General features: G+C 40.2%; 1 long non-coding RNA gene across 1 annotated transcript in view; it reads right to left on the bottom strand.

Moving 5' to 3' along the window:
• Nucleotides 1-384: 384 nt before the first annotated feature.
• Nucleotides 385-15,706, bottom strand: part of LOC120878618 — a 66,559-nt gene continuing 51,237 nt past the window's right edge. Inside the window, exons 3-4 of the long non-coding RNA XR_005724590.1 lie at nucleotides 9,675-9,759; nucleotides 385-541 (exon numbers count right to left, since the gene is read on the bottom strand). This is a non-coding gene — a long non-coding RNA (uncharacterized LOC120878618). The remainder of the gene's footprint in view (nucleotides 542-9,674; nucleotides 9,760-15,706) is intronic.

Raw genomic sequence — 15,706 nt, 5'->3', positions numbered from 1 at the left:
TTTTCCCCAGAAAATGTGAATTCCTCAAGGGCAAGGAAGCTCTCTCCTTTGTATTCCTAGGGCTCGACAATGACTGATATATGATACATTCTCGATCCATGTTGAATAATATGTTTAGTTTTCTGTATTCCAGATTTCATCTCAGGCAGGATTTCTATAATGAAAAGCAATGAAACTAAAACTAAGCTGCTTCTATTTAACTTATTGGTATTGTCTAATCCCCAGGGTAGGAAATGGCAACCCACTCCAGTACTCACCTGGAGAATTCCAGACAGAGGAGCCTGGTGGGTTACAGTCCACAGGGTCGCAGAGAGTCAGATACAACTGAACCACTGAGCACACATATTGTCTAATTATATAAAATAATCCAAAGAACCAGTGCCTATCTTAGTTTAAGGATGTACAGGAGAGTTTTGTTATTTTTGTACGTGAAAATACAGTTTTTCTCTTGGTCATTTGATAGCAGAAACTAAGTCAGTTCTTCTCCTTTCTTGCTTCCTTCTTCCCTTCCTTCCTTTTTTATTCTTGTCAGTATTTCCAGCTAAGGAAATTAAATGAGGTCATATTTAACTTAAGAAAGATAGAAAAATCTATTTAGTGGACACAGAAAATTTTGACAGCGACCATATGATCGAGCTGGTGATAATTATATTTTCACAGACAAGTTGCTGCTGATATTTAAGCAAAATACATTGAGAAGAAAGAAAATGATGGTAAAAACATGGCACTTCATTTCTATTTTCAAGAAAATTCCAAATTACAAAAACTTCTTTAGAAAAAACCACCATGAATTCTCATTTTGTTAGGCTTGATTGGCCCTGAGAAAATCAAGGTTTTGTTTTTTAAGATATAAACATGTGTCTGTCTCCACAGACATAATTAAGAAAAGTGGGCATAGCGAAAACAACTTTTATAGGTTAATAAAACATACTTTTATTTAAGGGCTTGAAGGTAGAAGGACTATGAAATATGGAGCTAACAACAACATTTAAAATAACCAACAGGAACAAAAAGAAAGTAGAAAACTAAGATCAAATGAATATAAAATGGATTTATAAACATACACACTTTTAGGGGAAAACTATTTTAAAGTGTAACTTTAATACTGTATAGCACACAAACAAAACACAATAAAAGGTAGCAAAATAAAATTTTCACCACTAGAATAAGCAAGGAAATCTGAAAATATGAGCTCCCCACAAAGTTTGCTAAAACAAGTCTTCATGAAATCCATGTGTAGATAATCACTTAGAGGAGAAGAAGATTGAGTAACACATCCTAATACTCATAATCTAAAGTCAACAAAAGTGGAAACAGTGGCAGATTTTATATACTTGAACTCCAAAATCACTGCAGACAGTGATTGCAGCCACAAAATTAAAAACAAAAACAAAAACACTTGCTCCTTGGAAGAAGAGCTATGACAAACCTAAAAACTGTATTTAAAAAGCAGAAACATAATTTTGCTGACAAAGGTCCATATAGCCAAAGCTATGGTTTTTCCAGTAGTCATGTATGGATGTGAGAGTTGAACCATAAAGAAGGCTGAGGGCCAAAAAATTGATGCTTTCAAAAAGTGGTATTGGAGAAGACTCTTGAGAGTCCCTTGGACTGCAAGGAGGTCAAACCAGTCCATCTTAAAGGAAATCAACCCCAAATATTCATTGGTAGGACTGACGCTAAAGCTGAAGCTGCAGTGCTGTGGCCACCCGATGCGAAGAGCCAACTCATTGGAAAAGACCCTGACACTGGGAAAATGAAGGCAGGAGAATGGGGTGACAGAGGATGAGATACCTCATAGAAAATTCTCTTTCTCCACTTGAACTTCCTCCAAAATAAAATATTTGTAGATGTGAAGAAATTTTAAAGTAGCCTGGAGGGGACCTTGCGATGTCTGGGCTCTTGAGAGATTTGAGCTTAAAAGGCTTATGGAAGGGATGTCAACAACCTGAGGTCTCTGAGTCTCCAGAGACATTTGGGTTAAAAGGAGTGGAGTCCTTTCTAGGGCCATGAGCTTCAAAGAACACAGTACATCCCAGAAGAGAAGCTGGGGCTAACTGTTCAGGACTGACTCTAGCAAAGGTAGAGGAATTGTTTGAGTTCCTTTTTCTGCTGCTCCTGCTTATCTAGAGGCAAAATTTCAAGACAAAGTCATGTCTATAAATTATGAAGATGATTTTGGAGTTAACCATTTATCATTGCTGCATCTCTTGGGGCCTAACCCAAGGAAGGAGGGACATCATTTGGGGCAGTCAGGCACTTTAATAGCTTCCATGCAAATCCCGGAGGGGAAACTTGCAGGGGAAAATAATCTCCAGCACAAATGATGAAAATGCACAACTTGAGGTCTTTAAAAGTCCAGGAGATACAGAAAGGAACAGACTTTCAATGAAGAAAGTCCTCCCGCATATGCCATGAAATGGGTATTTAAGTTTATAGTATAACCGAGTTTGCCTCAACACAAAATATAATACATGATATTAATTTTCCACCATTAATCTGATTACTCTGAACTTTGGGACAAACCAGCTGCCCTAATGTATAGCTCTCTCTGGAATATATAACACTTGGGGTTAGAATCCTCATAAATAAGGGTGGTGATGATCACTTGAACACGTTCTTTTAAATTTTAAACTGAGATAATACAGAACCTGACATACAGGAAGTGTGGGATAAGTGGGTTTCATTTTTCTATAAATATCTATTCTCCATCACCCCAACTTCTCCTTTTTGCACATTCTTCCTTGTCATGGTGCTCAGTAGCATCCAACTCTTTGCGACCCCATGGACTTTAGCACACCAGGTTCCTCTGTCCATGGAATTTTCCAGGCAAGAATACTGGAATGGGTTGCCATTTCCTACTCCAGGGGATCTTCTCAACCCAGGGATTGAACTCACTGTCTCTTGTGTCTCCTGCATTGGCAGATGGATTCTTTACCACTGAGCCACCAGGGAATTCCACATTCTTCCTGCTGCTAAGTCACTTCAGTCGTGTCCGACTCTGTGCGACCCCATGGATGGCAGCCCACCAGGCTCCCCCATCCCTGGGATTCTCCAGGCAAGAACACTGGGGTGGGTTGCCATTTCCTTCTCCAGTGCATGAAAGGGAAAAGAGAAGGGGAAGTTACTCAGTCATGTCCGACTCTTCACGACCCCAAGGACTGCAGCCTACCAGGCTCCTCCGCCCACGGGATTTCCCAGGCAAGAGTACTGGAGTGGGGTGCCATTGACATTCTTCCTTAATGGCCCCCAAATTCCTGATGGCATCAAAAGCCAGTGTCAGAAAGACCCACCAGTGGATTATTAGGGACAGTGGTCTCTATGCTGCTCTTAAAGTTCTGGATGTGGGATATGGATCAGTTGGGATTACATTTGAGTAGAGACGGAGATTCAGAGCAGAGATTTAATAGCAAGTCAGAGAACGTCTCCCAGAGCAGCTTGTTAATTACATGTACCAAACACTGTAATAACATAGCATCTATCCATCCAGGAAGTGTTCCTTTACTTGCTGTTTGAAAGCAATGATTTCCATAGTTGACTTGTGTACAATTATTCCTTCAGTGACTAAGTGTCTGTTTAAAGTAGTTCAAGAGCTCAGAAAATTCCCTCTGATGTGACTACATGGCAGGAATAGTACTTAGAATATTTTAAAATTGACTCTAGAATTCAAATTCACAAACATTTATCAAGGGCCTTCTGCGTCAGGTACCCTCAGGTGCTGGGAGAGTAAGAGAAACAAGACAGGATAGGGTTTGCCTTCAAGAAGCTCAGAGGCAAACATCAGGTGACTTAGTACCTTGTGAAATGACATGCTGTGATAGAGAGGGGGCACTAGATCCAGCTATCCTGGGAGAGAGAGGATGGACTCATAAGAGGTGATATATGAGAGAGGTGATATATGAGAGAGAGGAGGACTCATAAGAGGTGATATACGAAGAGAGTCTTAGGGAGTGACACAAGCCAAACAGTCTGCAGCAGAACAGAGTGTTCAAGGAGGAAGGGGGCAGAGAGTGTAAATCAACTGTGGTCAGAGGAAGTAAGTGTCAGTATGTGGAGAACCTTGATTTCGTATTATGTAAAGGAGCTTAGAATTCAGACTAAAATGGACAAGGTGCTTCTGAGAAGATTATCAGAGGGAAAGTGAAAGTTGATCAGTTGTGTCCAACTCTTTGCAACCCCATGGACTATACAGTCCGTGGGATACTCCAGGCCAGAACACTGGAGTCAGTAGTCTTTCCTTTCTCCAGGGGATCTTCCCAACCCAGGGATCAAACCCAGGTCTTCCATATTGCAGGTGGATTCTTTACCAGCTGAGCTATCAGGGAAGTACCCTAAAGACTTCAGAGGGATGTCATGGTTAAATCTACCTTTTAGACAGATAACTCTGATACTCCATTTAATCAGATTTAGTGCTGCTGTTAGGAGGTTATGGCAGTGGTCCAAACAAAAGCTATTAATGGCCAAATTTAGGATAGGGCTGTAGGTTCAAAGATAGGTTGAAAACATACATGAAGGAGAAATCATGATATTGACTTATTCATTATCCATGGAAGGTATAAGTCCTGGGTTCTTTACTTGAGCAAATATTAATACCAACACCAATGACAAGGATATAAGAATTCTTTGAAGCAATACACTGCTGTCTAATTTCAAGGGATATACAGCATGTTGATGGAGAGCATGAGCTTTTCAGCCAGAGTGGCTTGGTTCAGATTCCATCTCCACTGTTTAAACTTAGATTAACTTGGATGAGTGCCTCTCTTCTTCTATGCAATTTTCTCATCTATTGAACGGTGATGATACTGGCAGTACCTGCATATTGGGATTGTTTTGAGGATTACATAAAGAAGTATATGTGATATACTTAGAATAGTTTCTGACACAACAGTCAGTAAACAACTATATATACACAAATGAAAAACACTCAAGGCCAGAAGATAAGTGGAACAAAACCCACACTGCAGTAGACACCAAAGTTCAAAGACAGAGATAGCAAGTGGAACATGAGGTAGATCAAAGGGAGAAGGGTGGCATTAGAAAGTCCAAAGAAGAGTTTCAAGGAGAAACAGTGAGCAAGTATTAGATGATGGTAAGAGTTTAAGCAAAGTCAACACAATAAAGGACTTTAAAGGTAGCAGATAGGAACACAATGAAATAAATCATCCTTTTTTTCAGATGAAACGCTATTGTGTTTGGGAAGTCTTTTTAATTTCTAAAAATTTATTGGAGGATAGTTGCTTTACAATGTTGTGTTGGTTTCTGCTGTACAACCAGTGTAAATCTGCTACAAGATTACATATATCAGGGATATCCTGGTGGCTCAGACAATAAAGGATCTGCCTGCAGTGCAGAAGACCTGGGATAGATCCCTGGGTTGGGAAGATCCCCTGGAGAAGGAAATGGTAACCCAGTCCAGTATTCTTGCCTAGAGAATTCCATTTATAGAGGAGCCTGGCAGGCTGCAACCCACGAGGTAGCAAAGAGTTGGGCACGACTGAGCAACTAACACTTTCACTTTCATACATAGATCCTTTCCCTTTTGAACCTCCTTCCCACCTCCCACATCCTAGGTTGAAGCTCTATTGTATTTTGAAAGCAAAAATTATGACTACTTTTCTCTTGAGTTCCATTTCACCAAACCAATAAAAGATATAAGAGTAAATGTCATGTGGGACAACTGGCTAACTCTTTAGGAAAGCTAAAGGACAGCTAAACTGGATCCTTATACCACCTCTCATACCAAAATAAATCCCAGATGTGTCAGAGACTGATATATACAATACAAAGTCAAAATAGACAAGAATAAATTCATAAACGTTTTGTAATCCAGGGGTTAAAATGTATTATTTTTAAACATAAAATATTTAGACAGTATAAAGAAAATGATTTACAACTTACTTATAGAAAAATATAATAAAGAGAAAATTTTTTTAAAGATGACATATTTGTTGACTAAGACTCAAATATTTGAAAAACTGGCAAAAACATGAGTGAATAATTCATAAGACATGAAAAACAAATGAATAATAAATCTTTAAAAAATATTTTCAATGTAAATGTGAATTAAATCTACAGAGCAATTCTATCTATCACCATCCAAGTAGGCAAAGGTTAATGAGATAAATATCTTCTAATATTAATGTTATTAGAAAAAACAGCCATTAATATGTACTAGTATTTGGAGTATATAGATTATTAACACATTTTGGGGGTCAGGGGCTTCCCAGGTGGCTCAATGGTAAAGAATCTGCCTGACAATGCAGGAGACACAGGTGATGTGGGTTCAATCCCTGGGTCAGGAAGATTCCCTGGAGGAAGAAATTGTAGTCTGCTCCAGTATTCTTGCCTGGATAGTCCCATGGACAGATGAGCCTTGCAGGCTCCAATCCATGGGGTCGCAAAGAGTGGGACATGACTGAGCAACTGAGCAGGTATGCATCTATAGCAATGACTATTAAAGTGCAAACATCAATCAATCTATTCCACACAAGACCTGGCCAGCTCAGTTCAGTTCAGTCACTCAGTCATGTCCAACTCTTTGCGACACCATGGACTGCAGCACTCGAGGCCTCCCTATCCATCACCAACTCCCAGAGTTTACTCAAACTCATGTCCAATGAGTTGGTGATGCCATTCAACCATCTCATCCTCTGTCAACCCCTGCTCCTCGTACCTTCAATCTTTCCCAGCATTAGGGTCTTTTCAAATGAGTCAGTTCTTCATATCAGGGCCACCCAAGATGGATGGGTCATGGTGTAGAGTTCTGACAAAACATGGTCAACTGGAGAAGGGAATGGCAAACCACTCCAATATTCTTGCCTTGAGAACCCCATGAACAGTATGAAAAGGCGAAAAGATAGGACACTGAGAGATGAACAGTATGAAAAGACCTAACCACTTCTCTTTAAAACTATCAAGGTGATGGGAAACAAGTGAGAAATAGTCATAGATGGGAAGACACAGGAAACCTGATGACTAAATGCAGTTGGTATCCTGGAGAAGACTCTGGAACAACACAATACATTAATGGAAACATTTTACTGAAATCTGGAATTTGGTGAACTGTAATGTATCAACATTGCTTTTTTATTTTTGACAATTAAATATGTTTTATTATATGACCATGCTAATATAAGATGGCAATTTTAAAGCAAAGTGGGTGAGGGGCTTATTATCTTGCAGCTTTTCTATAAATAAAAAATAATTCCAAAATTAAAAGTTTATTTAAAAATTTGTTTAACTAGTAATTCATTTCTAAGAATGTATCCTATAGAAATACTGCAGCAAGCATTAAAAATGTGTAGAAGGATATTCACCACACATTAATTACAAATTGGAAAAAAACAAATGTAGAAAAGAAGATTAAATAATTGAGCCTGAAGCTATAACATGGAATATTAAACATTCATTAGAATGTGCTCTAGACTTACAACTGTGGCAAGAAAGATGTCTATGGTATATTGTTAAAAGAAAAAAAAGCAAGTTGCTATATACAGACACAGATAGAATGAGAGATAGAAATAGACACATATTTATGGTTAAAACATACATATATACAACAGAAGGAGTCTGGAAAAAAAAACACATATAATTGGTTTTTGAGGGAGAGAAAAATGGAGGGTTTTGACTTTCCAGGTTTTTCAAATTTTCCCCCTGGAACATTATTAACTTGGTTAGTACAATTGATATGTTTCTTTTAAAATTTTGTATTGTAATGGGGAAAAAAGTGGACACAAGAATTAGAAAATTAGGAAATGTCCAGCTTTGCCATTGGTTATTTATATGACCTCAGGTACATGGCTTCATTTGTCTGGTCCCTCATTTCCCCAGATAACAGGAGGAATTGGGATTCAATCATCTCTTGATGTCTTTCTCAGACCTTAAAATTCTACTGGTCAATTGTCTTGAAGACTGGGTGATACTGACATTCTAACATCTATGTAGAAATTGGTATTTTTGGTCTTAGAGCATCTCTATTTTGTTGTTGTTGTTTAGTTGCTAAGTCGTGTCTGACTCTTTTGTGACCCCATGGACTGTGGCCAGCCAGGCTCCTCTGTCCTTGAGACTTCCCAGGCAAAAATACTGGAGTGGGTTGTGATTTCCTTCTCCAGGGAATCTTCCCAACTCAGGGGTGGAACCCGAGTCTCCTGCATTGCTGGCAGGTTCTTTACCACTAAGCCACCAGGGAAGCCCAAATCTCCATGAAGAAGGAATAAATATTATCTTTCAATTGGTGGAGGAGGCGGCATGGGCTATATTAAGGAGTTTTTAAAGCAACTGGAGATTCATGTCCAATTCATAATGAACACAACTGGTTGTGGTTCATTACCTAATGGTAACATTAGGTTCCCTAGAACACTCTTCTTTTGGAAAATGGTTTTGACCAGATCACTGGACATCATCAGCCTGAGAGACTATATATATTCTCAGGGTTTAATGGACATTTCAAAGGCACCATGATTCAAGCTTTCTTTAAACTCTTTTTACATACTTTAATGAGTTGTTCCTAGTCAACCTTGGGCACACTCATTACTAAGGAGGAATCACACACATTCTTTCCATTCCTAATAATTATATATATTTTCTACAATCTATTCAGTTATTGCAGGCAATGTAGGTTTATCAATTACCTCTCCAAGCTGTCCATTATCTATTTTGAGAGTATAATTTGTTTCCCGCATAGAGTATGTGTTAACAGCATGATGCGTTTTACATTTGTAATTAATTTTGAACTGACAAAGAAGGTAGGGAAAATTCTCCCATAAATAAAAGTAATGAATGCAAGTATTTAAACAAAAGGTCCTAGTAATTTCCAGAGACTAAAAAAGGAAAAAAAGGAAAAAACTCAACCTTCTCTTTTAAAAGAAAAATAAGATATCCTTTGTTCCTTCTTCACAACACTCCAGAGATTTTTAAATTCTAATACGAAAAAGGATAATAAATGACAGGTAGGCACAGTACATTGAATCTGTGATCAAGAAATTGTTTACTTCTCAATAAAATTAATAAGATCATTTTTCCTGTACATGACTAATTGGCTTGTTCATGCAAAGTTGTATCAAAAAATCATTTTTCTAGACATAAATTCTGCCCCATGATGAAACTAAATATTTTGCTACTCTTAGCACTTTTTAAAATGATAGAGCGCTTGAAATTAAATTACACTAAATGCCTTTATATTTATTCAGCATTAAACCTTATTTTCCTTACTGTCATCCTGCCAGCGTGATATCATCAGAGTTAAAGAGGGATGCTAATGCTATTTATATTACACTGCACTGTCCTCTAATTGACCTTGTTTGTGCAATGGAATGGCTGCTTTTCTCAAGCTGCCAGCCCTTTATTGCAGCATTTTGACCATGCACTAGTGGCTCTTTGTGCTGCTGCTGAGTTCAAGAATCAATACTGCATTCCCCACAGCCAATAAAGGCAGCTGACAGCATGAATTAACTGAGTGTGGCCAGTTGCATGGGGGACCATTGTCTTTAAGGAAAATCTGGACGTGATTACCAGTCTCTATCTCCAAGTGAAGGTTTTAATGCAAAGTGTGAGGTTGCTGTAATTTAATTTTGGCCTGCTGCTCTGACACACTCCCCTTTGCCACTGCTTCATGGAATCCAAGCTATAAATGGCTGCAAACCAAAACACATACAGAGACAAAGGCAAATACTCACAGTCACAGGATAGCAGCAGTTTCACCTGGCTTGGCCATCCTTGTAACCACTTCTATTTCTTCAACCCAGTCTACCTGCTAAAGTACTAAGTCAAGCCAAAGTTAAAAATTAAATTTGTTACAGCCTCTATTTCTAAATGAAATTTTCCTATGTGGCAAGGTGGGAAAATCTGCATGAACAACTCATTGCTTTCAAATAGATTTGTCAAAATTACAGAAAAATTTATCTATACTTCCTCATCCTCCACCCATGGCAAGATGATTTCTATTTCTAGTCCACTGACCTATTTTTCCCTACAACAAAATCAAATAGATTATTCCAGTTCTTATCTTCGTCTTAGTATTTACTATTAGACACTTCCTCCTTCGCCAAACATTCTCACCTTTTGGAATCTGTTTCCCTCTCAGTGTTGATGTTCTGCTCATTTTACCCTTCTTCTCTTCTCTTACTTGAAGGTGGTCCCTCCGTGTACAGTCTCATCCTTTTTCATCCCTATAATCCCTTTTCATCTCCTTGTGTTGACTCACAAGTATTAACTTTCATTTTCATCTCCAACCTGGTCCTCTTAATAATTCTGGTTGTCCCATCGGTATTTTGAACTCCTCAGATCTCTAACTCAGAGTATCATCTCCTGTTGGATTTTCCAGTTGAGTAAGTGACCACTAGTTTCACATGCAAGAACCTGGACCTTTCCTTGAATCCTCTCTGTTTTTCACTTTCCACAATCAGTCCGTTTTCAAGTCCTCCTAATCTATCTTTTATTCTTGCAAGGTAGCCATTCCCTCATCTCCAACATTTCCAAGGCTACCACACTAATTGGGTTCTCCTTCAAGGTCTTCCTTATCCATCTCCCAGACTCCCTGAACATGTTCCCTTCACTGAAATATCTAACCTGAAATTAACCTTATCTTTCTAAAAACATCAAATAGGTCCACACTACTTTTCTGTTAAAACATTTCAAAGATGCTACACTAAGACTTTACATCTTCAGTTTCAAGTTTTATGGTGTGTTGTCTTTTGCCCCTTCCCAATGACACAGATTTTGGTCCCATAACTACTAACTCAATGGTTTAAATACAAGGACACGGACCATGGCGGAGACTTAGTTTACAACCAGAACAGAGAAAAAACACCTATTAGATACTTGACTGCATTCATTAAGCTCCAAAGCTGCAGTGACTGCCCAACCTTCCACAAGCATGTTAGACAAAGGGAAAATCCACAGAATTACAAAGGGAGATTTGTGTAAGCCTTTAAAAGGGGAAATGACATGTCATTTCTTGCTTTATCAAAAGACCTATATTTCCGAGAGAACTTTGGTATTGAAAACATCATTTCTGTTTATAACAGGCAATGCTCTTGGTTGAAATTAATTCAAGCAGAGTTATTCAAGGGACAGTGTATTATATACAAACCATTTAACTTGAGCTTTAAAACGATTTTTCATGTCTGAGAATTATCAGAAAGATACCGGTTTGGATCAACACTTTCCACAAACTGGAATAAAGCCTGTGGTTTTTAAAGGCTTTTATTTTAAATGCAAACATGAGTAAGACTTTTAAAGGCCCAGCTTCAGATCTCTTCCTACTCAAAAATTCTATTGCTATTCAGTTTTTTCAGGAGAGTTTTATTTTACTTCCATTGTCCCCAAACATCCTTATTAAAAAAATGAATTAAAGTCTGTAATTCTTACATTCCCACTTTCAGGAAGGTTGAAACAAAGTTGGTAATGCACAGCTACTTAAGCTGCCTCATTCTCCCCAGAATATGTAGCTATAAAACAAGAAATAGGTGTGTTCAGCTTCAAGTCAGAACATGATGATCCTTCTAGAATATATGAAGAAAAGGTATTTTCTGCTTTCCTATCCTTCCTCCCACCAGCTCTTTCATCTCTCATATGAGGCACTTCCCTGGCCTGAGAAACTTCAAGCGTTTAAGGCTTGGTGCTTCAACACCATTTGAGGGTTCTGCTGAGAGTGCAAAAAAGGCAAATGAAAGGCAAGCACACACTTCTCTGTCCTCCACATCTCTCATGGAGGACAGAGAATTAGAGCGTGGAGGGAGGCTTGGGCTACCTCCGTAAAGACTGAGATGCTGCTACTTGTATTACATGGTGAGATATTGTGCAAAAGTGGGAGGGGCATTTTGTGATACACAGGTGCATTCACTTGGGAGTCCAAGAAGCCCAGGCAGGAGTCGCCAGGGTCACATCTCTAACTCACCTTCCCTTATTCTGTCAGGAACCTCTTGGCATCAAAGCCTGGCTACTTGCAAGAAAGCAAGTGGACGCAAAAAATGAGAGAATGTTGCACCCCCTTTTTACTTGGGAAGGTATATTTGTGTAACTGTTCTCAAGACTTCAAAGTGACCAGTTAAACCTATGAAGTATCTTTGCTCCTGATTTGTTTTATCTAAAATGATTCTTCTGAGTAGCAAGATGATTTTTACCAAGTTCCCTTTCATCGGAGGCAACATCCTCCGGATTAAATCTGCCTAAAATGTGAATTTGATAGGATTCAGCGTACTTTACACCTTCCTGAAATAACCTTACACTTTTAATGACAATTGTGGTTGTCCGGCCTTTTGACCTCACAGAAGAGTAACAGCAGTCCAGCTGCTTGAAGCAGCACAAGTCTGGGTGGGGAGTGGGGGGAGCTGAGAGCCATTCATCAAAGTCCTCACTGTGGGCCCGACTGCAGGAATCGCTGTACATCAAGACCTGAAAATATATAGGCTTCTTCTCTCCCTTGGTAGTGTGCAAAAGCCATGTTTATTTGTTAATCCATTCTCCATCCCCTTACCCTCACCCCAAAAGTACTGTCTCTGTTTATAAGAAAATTCAGCTGCTTTTTGTTTTCCGATCCAAGGCTCTGAGTGAATTATCTGGTCAAAGCACAAGGCCAGGCAGCCCTCTGGGCTTTCTGGATGATAAACGAGAAGGCTCTATGGCCTCAGCTGGGAAGTCTGCAGCCAGCATTGAAATAATCAAAAGTGACCCCCATGCAATCATAGCCGGTGTGACAGTGAAGAGGGGACACCGGGAAGCAGGTGGTCCAGACGACAGAGGATCAATACTCCTGGAGAGGGGGTAAAATAGATTCCAAATGGAAAATAAACTTGTCGAGAATACGTCTACAAAGACAAGAGAAGAGGAGGGAAAATAAGCCAAACCTGCAGGAAACAACACAACAAGGAGAAAGTGAGGGCATGTGGGGTTGGGGGGAATGGTTCACAGTTGATGTGAAGATAAAAACTGACTGCATGAGAGTCAATAGGAATTTGCTTCCTCGGCAAAGAAAGGGACAGTGCAAGCATTCAGGAACTTGAGTTGTCATGTCACAAGAGCGAGGATCTTCTCTAGTCTAGTCTAACCTGCTTCAAAAAAAATCTCATCATTGATACAAAGTGTTGACAGCCTCAAAAACTTGGTTTTGTTTAGTGAGGCTTCATTTTCAAGAAGGAAATGAGGACAACCCATATTGCATTTCTTTTGAAAATATATTTCAATGAAAAAGAAGATGGAGAGAGGTAAACCTAATTTGCATCATTTAGTTCAAAAGAAATGTTGCTTTGATGCCACTATGTATATTTGCAGTGCTTCCTTGCTCTCCTGGGAGCCCATGTGTATTAACATTCCATTCTTCTTTTTTCATTATTGCTATCACATATATTAAAAACACACATGGATGTGGGCACACACACACAGACACACACACACACACACACACAGAGTATTAGCTGATAAAACCATCACAGCAACCTGCAGTCTAAGAACTTTCTCCTGAATTCAATGCCAAGCAGCATAAGTAAAACTAAAGACTCTGACAAATGTTCATAAAATGTCATTAGGTTCAAAGACAACATTGGAATTTCATGATTCCCTGTTCCTCTCACAAGTCGCAGTGAATTCGTGTTTGCAGGGAGTCACACTATTCTGTAGTCAGGCCTGGAGAATGTTTCAAATCTCATTCAAATGGTGGAACATTGCATTCTCTACGGCATCATCTTGATTTCTTCCTTTTCTTTTTTTTTGTTAACAGAAACTGGAGATGCGTTGCTGCCGGCATGCTGGGAAGGGAGTGGGACATCTAGCTTCCCAACTGCCTGTGGATGCACGACCTGCTGCGTCAAACGCTACGGCAAACCTACATGGAAATCAGAAGTCAAGAACTGTGATCTCCCTACAGGAACAGCTTTAAAAATCCCCGGTTATTCCTGCGATGCAGCAGATGCTCGGGCTGCTGCCCAGCTCCGGCCGGCTCTCAACACTGCTGACGCCAAACCTGAGATGCTGCAAGGAACCAGCATCATGTTTACACAGAGCTGCTGGGGGGCCTGAGATGCCCTCCTTGGCATGCCCTTCAAGCACTTCTTTCCTTCCCGCATCCCCATGTGGCTTGAAATGGTCTTGCTTCCCTGTGTCTCTGGGCTCACTCTGGCTGGATAGTGAGCTCCATGAGGGCAAGTCTGTGCGTAATAACCCAGGTATCGTCTCTAACACCCATCTCACAGCAAGCACAGCCTGACCCACGGTAGGAAGTCTGAGACCACTTGCTGGATGAATACATGGAATTAAATAACCTTGAAGAAGCCTCCTAAGATGAGTCACTTCCTGAATCTGGCATGTGGCTCTGTGTTCCTAAAGGAAGACAAAGAACTCAGAACAGCTGACCTCCCTTCTGCCTAGAGGGGTAGAAAAACCAATCGAGCCCCTGATGCTGAGGACCCATCTGGACCAGCACCAAGTAGCATATAACTGGGGCTGCGTGGAGAAACACAGGCTGAGCCCTTGAAACAGCTCACTCAAAGGGAAGGAAGGTTTTCATGAATTGCCTGGAGGGCTCAGTCTGTTCTCAACACAGCCCTCAGTTACATGCTTCCTGACTAGAATTCCTGTGCTCCCTGAGGATGAACCTCAGCAGTGGTCTGAGCTACCTGCGTGTCCGGAACTCAACTAGGAAGTGGGACGTGGCTTCCGAAGTCAAAACCAGGGTCAACTTTTGACCCTATCATTTTCATTTGTGGGAAGTCATAAACAGTAGAGATGGTACTTGGATGATTCCAGCCCCAGCTCCAAGTTTATTGCAGCCCTAACCTCCATGCCTGAGACACAAGACCCACGGAGATGCTGAGCCCCTCCTGCCACTGTCTTTCTCCTGACTGCCTGGCCCTGCTGGCCCAGTCACCCTGCTGCAACGTGACAACGTGTGACCCACGGCTGTCTGCACCCAGGCAGGCAGTCTTTCGCTGGAGCCCACAGAGCAGCTGTACCCTAAGAAGAGCCCACATTGTATTAAGTCTTTCCCTCAGTAAGATCACAGTCATCTCTACCCCGCCCCATCACCTGGGAAGTGAAGACTACAGGGAGCCTTAGAGAAGAGAGGCTGAAATAATTCTTATAGCTGAAATGTGGCTGGGATGGGAAGGGTTACTCTGTCTGCCAATGAAACATGCCATATGCTCTTCTGTAAGCACAAGTGACTGAATTTATTCTTTATCTGAAAGATAGTTAAAATGAGTTGTCAAACACTTTTGGTGCAGCACCATATTCAAGACTCTTTTATTTTTTGTTTCAAACAGTTCTTTGCATAATTAGGACATTCTTAAATACATGAAAAAGACCTCTAGTCTATTTACCTATCTAATAATTTTCAAATTTAACTGTCAGGAGTGAATCAGGGAAGATCTAATATAGAAATGGTTTCTGTATTATTAAACCATGCTTTTACTCTCCAGCCCTTCTAGATGAATATTTTAGTCTGGGGGCAAGTAGATAATGCTAGCAGTGCATAAACATACCCCACAGTGCATAAACATACATGCTCCTAGACACATATGTGCACATATATGCTTGCACACACCGAGTCATCTTTCTGAGGATTCCTGCAAACTCTTTTTTTATGCCACAGGCAGGATATGCCCAAGTGAGAATTAAAGCCCTTTGTGGAAATGGCAACCCACTCTGTTATTCTTGCCTGGAGAGTCCCATGGACAGAGGAGCCTGTCTGGTTATAGTTCACAGGGTTGCAAAG

This window comes from Oryx dammah, unplaced genomic scaffold (genome assembly GCF_014754425.2).
Source record: "Oryx dammah isolate SB20612 unplaced genomic scaffold, SCBI_Odam_1.1 HiC_scaffold_19, whole genome shotgun sequence".
In the NCBI taxonomy this organism is placed as follows: domain Eukaryota; kingdom Metazoa; phylum Chordata; class Mammalia; order Artiodactyla; family Bovidae; genus Oryx; species Oryx dammah.
The sequence above is the reverse complement of the archived record's forward strand: the minus strand, read 5'-3'. Positions and strand labels throughout refer to the sequence as shown.